Below are 13,313 nucleotides of genomic sequence, written 5' to 3' on the forward strand. Positions count from 1 at the left end.
AAGCGAGTAACGAAGATTGGATGATTGTCACGGGTCACCCCTTCATTCTAACTTAACTGAATTAAGTACGAGAGTATATCTTTGAGAAGAAGTAGGCGTGAATTGAATAGAAAACAGTAGTAATTGCATTAATTCATGAAGAACAATAGAGCTCCACACCTTAATCTATGGGGTGTAGAAACTCCACCGTTAAAAACACATAAGTGAAAAAGGTCTAGGCATGGCCATGAGGCCAGCCTCCATTGTCTAAGGACTAAACATTCCAAATATGTAAAAAAAGATCAAGTTGTTTAAAATAAATCTCTAAAAGTAGTTTTTATACTAGACTAGTAGCCTAGGGTTATAGAAAATGAATAACTAAGTGCAGATAGTGCAGAAATCCACTTCCGGGGCCCACTTGGTGTGTGCTTGGGCTGAGCATTGAAGCTTTTTCGTGCATAGGCTGTTCCTGGAGTTAAACGCTAGCTTTAGTGCCAGTTTGGGCATTTAACTCCAATTCTGGTGCCAGTTTGGGCATTTCACGCCAAGATGTTTTAGGCTGATTTTGAACGCCGGTTTCGGCCATCAAATCACGAGCAAAGTATGAACTATTATATATTTCTGGAAAGCCCGGGATGTCTACTTTCCAACGCAATTGAGACCTTGCCAATTGGGCTTCTGTAGATCTAGAAAATCCACTTCGAGTGCAGGGAAGTCAAAATCCAACAAGATCTGCAGTCCTTTTTCAGCCTCTGAATAAGATTTTTGCTTAGGTCCCTCAATTTCAGCCAAAAAATATCTGAAATCATAGAAAAATACACAAACTCATAGTAAAGTCCAGAAATGTAATTTTTAAATAAAAACTAATAAAAATATAATAAAAAGTAGCTAAATCATACTAAAAACTATGTGCAAACAATGCCAAAAAGGGTATAAATTATCTGCTCATCAAATACCTCTAGGAATTTAGAGTATTGCTTCTCTTTGGTTTCTCCCTTGAGTCTTTGAGGATATGGTATCCTTGTTTTGTATGCCTCTACTACCTCCTTCTTTATTGAAATGTTACTTTGTGTAGAGGCTTCTTGTCCTTGCTTTTGCTCTTACAGTTCCTCCTTTGAAGCTTTTTCATTGTGAACTTCTTCGTTGGTGGCTTGTTCCTTTGCAATTTTTCAAATTCTCAACATGATTTTCTTGCATTCTTCCCTTGGATTCACTTCAGTATCACTTGGGAATATGTTGCTAGGTTTTGCCAAATGTTGAGAAATTTGCCCAATTTTCATTTTCAAATTTTTAATTGAAGCTCCTTGATTTTGGAAATTGGACCTTATTTCATCTGTGAAGCTTCTAGTTTCTTGCATGAATGTAGATGTATTTTGGGAGAGTTTCTCTAGGGTAACTTCAAGATTAGAAAGCCTTTGAGAGTCTTGAGATGGTTATGTGGGTTTTGGAAGTGGTTTTGAGTGTTTGGTTGGGGGTTGAAATTGTTTATATGGTTGAAGTTGTTACTTCTCTGGTATTGACTTTGTTCGCCCCCTCCCAAAATTTGGATGATTTCTCCATCTAGGATTATATGTTTTAGAATATGGATCATTTTGTTGTGTCCTGGAAGAGTTTCCCATAAAATTAACTTGCTCCACTTGTGATTGATTAGCATTGAATGGATCAAAATTTTCACCAAATTGATTTCCTCCATCAATGTCATACCATGAGCTTTGTGTGTTGATGGCAGAGACTTGCATTTCTCCCATTTGCTTAGTGAGTATGGAGAGTTATTGAGACATTATCTTATCTTGAGTAACTAGAGCATCAAGAGTTTCTAGCTCCATCACTCCTCTTTTCATGTTCATATTCCTCTCTGAAGAGTAGAAGTATTGATTATTTGCAACAATGTCAATGAGTTCCATAGCTTCACTAGGAATGTTCATGTGTAGTGACCCGCCTGCTGAATTATCTAGTAGCTCCTTGATATTTGAGTAATTCCATCATAGAATATTTGCAACCGGACCCAATCTACAAACATATTTGGTAGACATTTCCTTAGCATCCCCTTGTATCTCTCCCAAGCCTCATATAAGGATTCTCTTTTAAGTTGTCTAAAAGTTTGCACCTCTGTTCTCAACTTGATCAATCTTTGAAGAGGAAAGAACCTAGTTAGACACTTACTAACCAAGTCTTCCCATGTAGTAGTGCTCTCTTTAGGGTGTGATTCTAACCATTGTGTAGCTTTATCTCTAAGAGAGAATGGGAATAAAAAGAGTCTATATGCTTCAGCTGACATTCCATTTATTTTCACTATATCACAAATTCTAATAAAGCTTGAAATGTCTTAGTTTGGGTCCTCATAGGGCTTGATAATTTTGTTGAACAAGAGTGATCAATTAAGGCTTGAACTCAAAATTGCTTGCATTGATATTTGAAGTTAAAATACTACTCCCATAATTTCCAAGATCAGGAGTAATATATGATCCTAACGTCCACCTAGCATGTGGAGCAACATTGGTTTCATTGTTGTTGTGAGCTTCAGCCATAGTTGTTCCTGAGGGTCACTTACCTTCTTTAAGCACTCTTTTGTTTCTTGCTTCCTTTCTCAAGCTGGAGAGGGTTCTTTCAATCTTTGAACCAAAGAGGATGGGTTCCTCTTCTTGATTTTCTTGCATATACATAAAGAAAACAGCAAAAGAAAAGAGAGTTTGAGGTTTCTTTCGTCAAAGTGAAAGAAACTTCAAGTTAGGCATTAACACAAAAAGTTAGAGAACAAAATAAAAGAAAGAAATAAAAGTAATTAAATGACTAAAACAAGAAAAGAAAAGAAAAGAAAAATTATCAAATCTAGGTACTCAATCAACCGGTAGTTTGTTAATCACCATTAATCCCTGGCAATGGCGCCAAAAACTTGATATAGAATTTCTGCAAAACTACCAGCAAGTGTACCGGATAGCATCAAGTAATACCACGGTGAGTGGGTTATCGTTCCCACGAGGATTGAAGAATTAAGAAAGCAATAATTGATTGAGTATTCTAGTTAGACAATTCACAATTTGATGATGAACAATTGATACTAAAGCATGCAATGTAAATGACTTGAGCAAGAAGAAATTGAAAGCAATAAAATGACAAGAAAGTAAGTAATGAAAATGTAAATTTTTGGAAATTTAAAGTGCAAGAATGTAAATACTGGGAATGTAAATTGCAAGAATAGTACATTGCAAGAATGTAAAGAAAGCTACGTAAATGAACATTAATTGAAAGCAATTAATAAAGAAAGGAAATAAGAGAATAAGTGGAAGATCATTGGGATACAGAGATATTGAATTCTCTGGATCAATTGGTGTTCATCTCAATCTTCAATCATACAATCATTGATCGCTTGGCAAATCATAAGTGATTGAATTCCAATTCCTTGGTGATTCAATCTCTTTTAACTTGATCAACTGCCAATTTCTTGATCTAATTATTCATGAAAAGAGATGAAGATTGGTCTCTGACTTAGAACCACACAATTTCGTGAATCAAGATATGGGTTGATTAAATGTCACGTATCAATCCTAATGCCGAATTCATAATAATTAAGAGAAAGATCTTCCAGCTAAATTCCTATGATCCCTTTTCTATGTTCTCATAGGATTCAAGTTAGATTCAAATTCTTTTTGAAGACATTTGAATTCTTGAAGTGAAGAATGAAGATTCTTCCTAAAGAAACAAATGAAAGATGAATTGAAGATGAAGAGCATATTGTAAGACTCCAGATTTTTAGAAATTAAATAGTAAGTTATTTATAATTTATTATATTTGTTGATAATTTTATTTAAAAAAATTATTTTTCTAAAAGTAATTAAATTAAATTTTATGATACTTTTACTTTAAAATCCATTAGGATTTATACAATTTTCTAACTAATTGAGTATTTTCATATTATTGATTTAAAGTTTTAGTAATTAAAAATAACGAGAGTTTTATACCATTTAAATTGAATAATTGAAAGTTTTGGTTAATTTTATGAACTAAAAGAAAATTTATTTATTTATCTCTAATTTTAAATTAAAGTACCTAATTAAAATAATTTGTAAGTTGAAAAATAAATAGGATTCTTAAAGTTAATTATATTGGATTAAATTTGGTTTTTAATTAATACTCTACCCAAATCCTAATTCCCAAATCAAAATCCTAATTGACCTTAAACCTAACCTAATACTCACCCACACTTCCCCTTTCCCCCTCAGCACAGTAGCCCCATCCCTTTTTCCCTTCTCCAACGTGCACACATATAGCCACGGGAGAGAGTGCAACCCACAAGCCAGAGAGAGAGGTAGCGCTGGCAGAAGGAAGGTTGATGCCGCTGTCGCCACCGCTTTGCTGAGGGAAGCCCGAGAAGTAGAGGAAGGAGACGCGAGCCAAGGACCACGACGAGGAGAGAAAGCCGCCGCTGTGCTGTCAGACTCCATCATCGCCGTTGGGACAGCAGAACCACGAGAGAGAGACATGGATGAGAGAGGGAGGGTCCTGCCTAGCCGCCGTTGCCACCATTCGCGTTGTCAACTCTAGCTGCGTTATTGTCATTCATGCTCGCCGTTGGGGAAGCTGTCACCATGCATGCCGTCGCTGGAGAAGCAGAAGGCCATGGAAAGAAGGAAACTGCGCTGTTTGTTGCTACTTGCGCCACTGTCCGTCGCTTCCAGTCGTCGTTGTTCGTGCCAATCGCCACTGCCATGGTGGTTGTCGTGCCTCTAGTCGCCGAAAACCGCTGCTGGAGTTGTAGCTACTCCGTTCTTTAGTTCTTCCATGAGTTCCATAAGTCGCTCTCATCCCGGAATCCTTATCGTTGTTATTTTGTTATAAGTTATTGAGTTTTACGCGTCGTTAATATCTCAGGGTTGAGTTTCGGCTCTTTCATGATATGTTTGATGAATTGTTGCCACTGCAAATATGGACTGAGTTGATGCCACTATTGCAAATTAAGGGTTTTAAAGGAATTTTGTTGTGTGGTTAAGTCGCGATCGAGGTAGGGGCGATTTCTTAAACTCATTTTTCTTTCAAGGATTGTTACAAGTTGATATTAATAAACTAAGTTGCTTTGAATAAATTTAATTGCTTGCCTGGTTGGTTGTTGATGAAGTGGTCGCTTGATGGTTATATTGATTTCTTGATTGCATTAGAGTCATTGAGAATTCTAAATTATTAATTTATTTTATTAAATTGGTGTCTGGTAAAATAATTTGAGATTTGTAAATGTTTTGATATTGGAATTGGTTTTGTTTGATATCGAAAATAATTTAATATTTGAAAGTTTGAATTTTATTTGATTTTGGAAAAGGATTTGAGATTTCAAAATGGTTTGGTTGGGACCCTTGAAGGGTGGCAAAAACCTGAGTTTTAGAGGGGATGCTGCCGAAATTTTCATAAGAAATTGGAGGTTTTATTTTGATTTATTGATGGAAGAATTATGTTTTGGGTATTCGGTTAATTGGAAATGAGTTTATTGAATTGATATAAATTCAAGAATGATATTTTGAAGATTTTTAATAAAAGAAATAAAGTGATGGAAATATGTATTTAAGAATGGAGGAGTTTTTGAGTCTTTAAAGAAAAGTTTTGAGATGTTTTAGAAAAGGTGAAGTATTTGAATTTGTTTTTGAGAAACAGAATAATTTCCGAGCCTCTTGGGAATGTTTTAAATAAAAATGAAACTAAATTTGGTTTTGGTTTACATGATTTGGGTTTTATTCCGATTCAATTATGTTTCATTGTGAATGTGAATGTGAATGAAATGAGATTATGATGGATGTTGTGAGGATGGTGGTTTTATCCTGCTCATAGATTTGGAAAGTTAAGAATGAAGGATTCCCTCTCTTGTTGTGGTATAGATGTGGAAAAGGTGAAAAGGCACTCTCCTTCATATTGTTTTCTCCCACATCTTTCTCTGGTTGTAAGGTGGAAAACACACTCCTTCAATGTGGAAAAGCACTCTCCTTGTAATTCCTCCAAGAGAAGGTGGAAAGGCACTCTCCTTTGTTTGTGTTCCTCCTCCGGATGCGCAACCTAGAGAGAATGTCCGAGTTAGCTAGCAAATGTGTCGGGTTCTAACAGAGTAACCGACACGTGAGCTCACAGCCAGTAGGACAAGCATGCATCATATTACATCTATTTGCTTTGTCTAAATGTGCTTAAGTGTTTTGGTTTGCCTATCTGATGAATTCTGTCTAACTGTTATTTGTCGTACTTGCTGTAATTGCTCTCAAATTGTGTTTGCCTTATATTGTTTTACACCTATGATTGATTCTGTTTTAAGACTGAGTTTTGATGGTGATTTGATTTGAATTGGGATTTAATTTGGGCCGAAGGCCGAGTTGATTTAATTTGGGCCAGAGGCCATGGTTGGTTGGATCAGTGGTAAATTTTGGTTAAAATGGTTTCTTAGTGAGCGGTAAAATGTATGGAATGTTATTTTGTGTGAAACTTTTATAATAAAAACATGAGTTTATATTATGAACTGACGAATCACTGTGATTGAAAATGGTTTTCTTTAAAATATCTTCTTATGACAATTCTTAAATCCTCTATTGAGAACCAACGAGGACGATGCTCTCACCCCCTAGAGACTTCTCTTTTCAGGATGGACTTGCAGAGTTTTTGTTAAGTTCTTAAATATGTTGTTTCTATTTGTATACATATGTTATAGATTTTCCCTCACCTTTATTATTATATTCTTGTAAGAAGGATACGAGTCGTGACTATAATGACATGTATGTATATAATATTTATAAGTTACTTGTTTAAGAAGTTTTGTATATATGTATATGCTTATTTGTTTTCAAGAAAAAGTATTTCTGTGTTTTTAAAAGAAAATAGCGATACAGTTTTGAGTCAAAGGCTCCTATTTTATTATTAAATATATGAAGTCATCATAATACTTTTCGCTATAAAAGTGGCACAGCTGGAAGCGTGATATTCTGATAGTAAGGGTGTTACAAAAATGACAATTGATCCAACAAATTACAATAGAGCTCCTTTCCCCAATAAAAAGGGAACTAGCCACCCATGGCTTAGAAAATATGAAAGAAATGAAATAGAAGAAGAGTGGAAAGAAAAGTCTAAAAAATGAAAGTCCAAGAAGGGGAAGAGAAGTCCCCTTTTCCAAGATGAGAGAGTACTATTTATAGTTCCATCCTTCCATTTTTCTTCAAATGCAACTCAAATTCAACTTAAATTGAAGCACAAATTTCCCTTGATTCAATGGGCCTTGTGTTGCTTTTGAATTACTACTTCAAAGTCTTGGAGAATTTCAAGATTTGTGAAAAGGCTAACTCCCAGGGGACCTAGGTTACATTTGGCACGAGCTGCCAAATAAGTCGCATTGAACGCCACTTGCTTTCTCCTTTGCATAATAGCTTCTGTTTCCATTTGGTGTTGGCTGCCATTATTCTTGTGTGGGACGCCAATTGGTTTTCCTAGCTTAAAAGCTTTTGTTTCCATTTGGCGTCGGCTGGCACCCCATTGGTATTGGCCTCCATGGGTTTTTCGCTACTTGTGCATAAGCGGAGAAACTGCGTACATCTGAAATGCTGGAAATGCGTACACAAGATAATTGTGCGCGTCAATTCCTTAGCTTGTGCATACGCGTAAAGGGTTGCGCGTACGCATGGCTTCTTTTATTACGTTGGCCGCCAGATGACTCCAGTAGGCTACCAAGTGCATTACATCTTCGATTCCTCTCTATTTGCTTTTGGCGTTGGCTGCCAAATTCCTCAAGGTGGCCGCCAAATGAAAATAGAAGCTCCTTTGGTTACTTTTCTTGTTACTTGTGTTACAAGCTTCTTCTTTGATTCTTTTACTGCATGTTCCTTTGTTAGTTTTCTTCCAATTTCTCCTAAAATTCATGATTTCAAATGACTCAATGTCTTGATTTACTAATTCCTGAATTCATTGAAAATAAACAAGGAATATTTACTTGTTATATGCATATTATAAGGGAAACAACTAATAAAATCCCCAAAGATGCTAGTGCATGAACAACCCAGTCAATGCTAGAAGAACTCTTGGCTCTTTCACAAATCCCACTTCTGGAAATCGTGAGGGCAGCATAATAGCCCCTGCTATGGAGGCCAAGAATGCATGTGCATTGACTATAGGAAGCTCAACACTGCCACTTGGAGAGATTACTTTCCCTTGCCTTTTATTGATCAGATACTTGAGAGATGGGCACAACATGCATTCTATTGTTTCTTGGATAGCTATTCGGGGGTACAATTAAATTGCAGTGGATCCTGTGGATCAAGAGAAGATGACATTCACTTGCCCAGACCATTTGGTGTCTTTGCTTACTGCCGCATGCCTTTTTGGCTTTGCAATGCTCCATCCACTTTTCAAAGGTGCATGATTTCTATTTTTTCTGACATGGTTGAAAAATTCATTGATGTATTTATGGATGATTTCTCTGTTTTTGGTGATTCTTTTGATGATTGCTTGCAACATCTATCCTTAGTTTTGAGAAGGTGCCAAGAGACATACCTTGTTTTGAATTGGGAAAAATATCATTTTATGGTTACCGAAGGTATTGTTCTTGGCTACCAGATCTCAAACAAATACATAAAGATTGACAAGGCCAAGGTGGAGGTAATTTAGAAAATTAGCACTGCTTGTAAGTGTCAAATCCATAAGAAGTTTCCTAGGTCATGCTGGATTTTATAGGATATTAATAAAGGACTTTTTCCAAAATTACAAAACCATTAAGAAATCTTTTGGTCACTGATGCCCCTTTTATTTTTTATAATGAATGTTTGCATGTTTTTGAAACCCTTAAAGCTAAGCTTGTCTCTACACCCATTATTGCTCCACCAAATTGGGCTTTTATCTTTTGAACTTATGTGTAATGTAAGTGATTTTGCAATAGGTGCAGCTTTGGGACAAAGATAAGACAAGGTCTTAAATGTCATTTATTATGCAAGCCGTGTTTTAAATGATGCACAAAAGAATTACACCACAAAAAAGAAAGAGCTTTTAACTGTGGTTTTTGCTTTTGAAAAATTTAGATCCTATTTAATTGATTGATAAACCCCAATTTTGTGGTTTATATTGTATAGAATTTGAGGGGGTTTGTCAATATTTTTCACACTTATTCACAAGAAATTCATGGTTTTGTGTTCTATTCCTAATATTGCTTCATGATGGAAAACATGCTTCTTTTGCCTTAGAATTGCTATATTTTGATCCTCTTTTATTACCATTTGATGTCGCAACGTGTTTGTTGAGTGATTTCAGAATTTATAGGGCAAGAATGGCCTAGAAGAGAGAAAGAAAGCATGCACAAGAGGAAAGAACATGAAGATTTGGATTTTTGGGAACTTCAGCATGGGCGCGCACACGCACCTCGCGCGCACGCGTGGATATGGATAGCTGGAAGCGGCGCGTAAAGATCGGCGCATCCGCGCAGATTAGGGAAATCCACATCAGCGTGCACGCGTACATGGAGCACACGCGCGGATCACAAAATCAATCGGCGCGCACGCACGCATGGCGTGTACGCGCGATAAGCTGCACGTGACCTCATTAAAGGAAATCGTGCCTGGCGATTTCTGAGGCTCAAGAAGCCCAAATTCAAGCTGGTTTTGCATAGAAAAGATCCAAGGATGCTAGGGGAAAGGGGGGATCATTCATTCACACTTGGACACAATTTTTAGCTAGTTTTTTGTTTTTGTTCTTCTAGAGAGAGAAACTCTTATTCCTCTCTAGATCTAGTTTGATTTGATCTTCCCTTGTTAAATTATGAATTGGATCTTGTTAATTACTAGTTTTGATTATTTAATTTGAATTCCTTAGAATAATTTTGTTTAGATCTTGTGTTAGATTTATGTTTTCTTGTCAATTGTCATTTTATACCCATTTCATGAATCTTGTGAATCTTGAATTGCTAATGTTACATTGATGATTTTCATGGTTAATTGTGTTGTTTGAGTGATTGTATGTTGATAATTGTTAGTGGGTACTTGTTAATTTCAATTTAATTGCACTTTGAATATGTCTTTTAGTAATGCTTACCTTGGGTTTGATGAAATGTTTCCCTTGATTATGGAGTAGTTCTCTTTAATCTTGGCCTAGGCTAAGGAAATTGGGTAAACTTGAGTCATTGGGTCTAATGGATTTGATGATTTGGGAACCCTTAGTGGTCAATTTGATAGCCATTGACACTAGCCTACTACTAAGTCAATTAGTAGCTAGGTTGGACCTTATGGGTTGATGTTGACTAAACCATTTAACATACTTCAAGTATAGAAGTAGACTTAATGAGTTTGGTTCCTCATAATTGTCAAGATATGGTTATTAGACAAGGATAGTGACCTCAATTCCCATGTCTAGCCAAGAGTTGTTTTATCATTCATATTTGAAAACCCCAAAAATCCTAATTGCTTTGTCTTGTTCATAGCTATTTGTTTAGTTTTAGAGTAGAATTATATTGGATGTTATCTTATTAGTTTGGAATTGCCCACATCTTGCTTTGGTTACTTGAATTAGTTTCTTGCACTTCAAGATTACTTGCTTGTTAGGATTCTTTGTTTAATTTCTTGCTCATGACTTGCAACCCCGGAATTCTAACCAATGTTGATGCACATGTTTGCCCATTCCTTGTGAGACGACCCGAGGTTTGAATACTTCGGTTACTTTTATTGGGGTTGAACTTGTGACAACCAATTCCTTCGAAATTTGATTCGCGGATTATTTGTCGGTTGAGGGGAATACTTGAAATGCGAAAATCTTGTGAAATTCCTTACCGACGGTATTCTGTGACCATCAAATTTTTGGCGCCGTTGCCGGAGAATGGTTGCAACATACGCCTTGATATTGGTTATGTGAATATGTGAATATTGTAGATAGTTTACCTTCTTTCAAAACTTAGCTATAGTTTAGATTTCTTTTGTATGTGTGCTATGACTCCCAAGTTTGATAACTCGGTCTCAACCGAATTCTAGCTTAGCTAAGTTTGACCCTGAGATTGAAAGAACTTTGTTACACACTCGCAAGCTAGACGGCGGTTGGACTATACGGCTAGTACTTCGGCCTCTCTTGAGGAATGTACCGAATCACTAGACGGTAACAAGAGTGACTTGGAGTCCGCTACTTCCTATTCTTCTGTTGGCACTACTAATACATCTTTGCATCCTACAGGTGAACCATACATGGTGGAGCCACGATGGATCATTTTGCATGAGCAAGGAGCTCCGGATATCATACTTCAACCTTTGCAAGCAAGGTATCCCAACCTTGATCCAAATTTTGAGTTGAAGAGTAGCTTGATACATCTACTTCCTAAGTATCATGGGTTGCCGGGTCAAGACCCCATCCGACATCTAAGAGACTTTCAAGTTGCTTGTTCTACGGCTCGAAGGCAAAGACATAGTTTTATTCACTATCGGATGATATTCTGACCAATTGGGATTTCTTGAGAAGAGAGTTTCTAGATAAGTTCTTCCCACCGGAGAAGATTGCTCACCGCTTCTAGTGGTGGTTCCCTTTCAAAAAACAAGACGGAGGGAGAAGCTTGGAAATTGATAAATGATGTTGCCGAGGCTACACAACATGTAAAGGTGAGAAGTAATCCTCTCAAGAATGTGGTAGAACCATCCCCTTCCGAAGTAAGCTTAACCAAGGCGCTTGGGGACATGACCACTATCCTCACGCAAATATAAAAAGATCAAAAGGAATACTACTCCATCCAAGCCATCCAAGCCCCACCCCAGTTGCTCAACTTGAAGGCCCTCCTAGGATTTGTGGTTTGTGCTCTAGCACCACACATTACACCGATCAATGCCATCAAATTCAAGAGGAGCATGCCCTTGTCGTGGCCAATGTGAATTACAACAACCATCCGCCCTATCCTTCTCAAGGCCAAAACAACTACTCTCATGGTAGTAATCAAAATCAAGGGTGGAGGGATAATGTACAAGGGAGCAATCAAAACCAAAGATGGAACAACTCTTCTTATCATCACAACAACAACCAATCTTTATCCCAATACCACCATAACAACAATAACCACCAAGCCAATAAAAATCACCACAACCAAAACCAAAGCAACTACACCAAATACCAAGAACCACACCATAGACAACAATCCAACCAAACCTCTTCATCTTCCACCAATCAAGTTGATGAGCTTAGAGCTGCTATGGAGAAACGGGACGAGAGCAACAAGGCTCAATTTGATGCCTTTGGAGCTCAATTGGCCAACCTCACCGACATGCTTTCAAAGATGTCCATGCCCTCCTCCAACAACAACACCAACCAACCCTCAAGCTCCTCTAACCTTCCATCCCAACCCCTTCCAAACCCCAAGGGAGGTCTCAACGCTATCACTCTACGGTCGGGGACTACATTGGAGGAGATACCTCATAGGGTCATGGAAGACATTCATGAGGAAGAAGTGGTTGTTGAAGCTTCGCATGAAGAAGAGGAGGTAGACAAAAGGCATGAGAAAGAAGGAGTAAGCCTTAAGGAACCCAAGAGGAAAGCTATAGTGGATGAGTCCATTCTTATTCCATTCCCTTCTATAGTGAAGAAAGAAAAGAAGACTCCAGAATTTGATTTGAACATGCTTCAAGTGTTTAAGAAGGTTGAGGTAACTATACCACTTCTTGATGCTATCCAACAAATTCTGAAGTATGCAAAATTTTTGAAAGACTTGTGTACACACAAGGATAGGATAGGAGAGTTGGAGACATTATCCTTGGGTAGTTCGATTTCTTCCTTGATGGAGCCTATTCCAAAAAAATGTGGTGACCCTGATCCTTGTTTGGTGTCTTGTTGTATTGGTGGGCGTACTTTTCATGACTGTATGTGTGATCTAGGAGCTTGCATAAGCATCATGCCGCTTTCTATCTTTGTGCGGTTGAATTTAGCTCCATTAAAGAAGTCGGCGGCGAAGTTTGCCTTAGCCGATAAAAGTGTGATCACTGTGATGGGAATAGCAGAAGATGTACTTGTGGCGATCAAGGACTTGGTCTTTTCGGTTGACTTTTACATCCTTGAAATGCCTCCAACAGAAAATAGAAGCTCATCATCCGTTCTACTTGGTAGACCCTTCCTTAAGACCTCTAAATTCAAGTTAGATGCCTTCTCCGGCACATATTTTTTTGAGGTTGGCGACAAGACTATCAAGTTCAATTTGGAAGAAGTCATGAAGCACCCTCCCGAAGAGCATTCCGTTCTTCGATGTGATGTAATTGATGAAGTGGTAGCGGAAGTGCGAAAAGAAAACTACAACAAGTTATGCTACCCTATTATTGCAAGGATGAACAAGTGAAAGTTGTTGAGAATGAACCCCGTCAGCTTGATGTAAAGGAACC

Source organism: Arachis hypogaea, chromosome 14 (genome assembly GCF_003086295.3).
Source record: "Arachis hypogaea cultivar Tifrunner chromosome 14, arahy.Tifrunner.gnm2.J5K5, whole genome shotgun sequence".
NCBI lineage: Eukaryota > Viridiplantae > Streptophyta > Magnoliopsida > Fabales > Fabaceae > Arachis > Arachis hypogaea.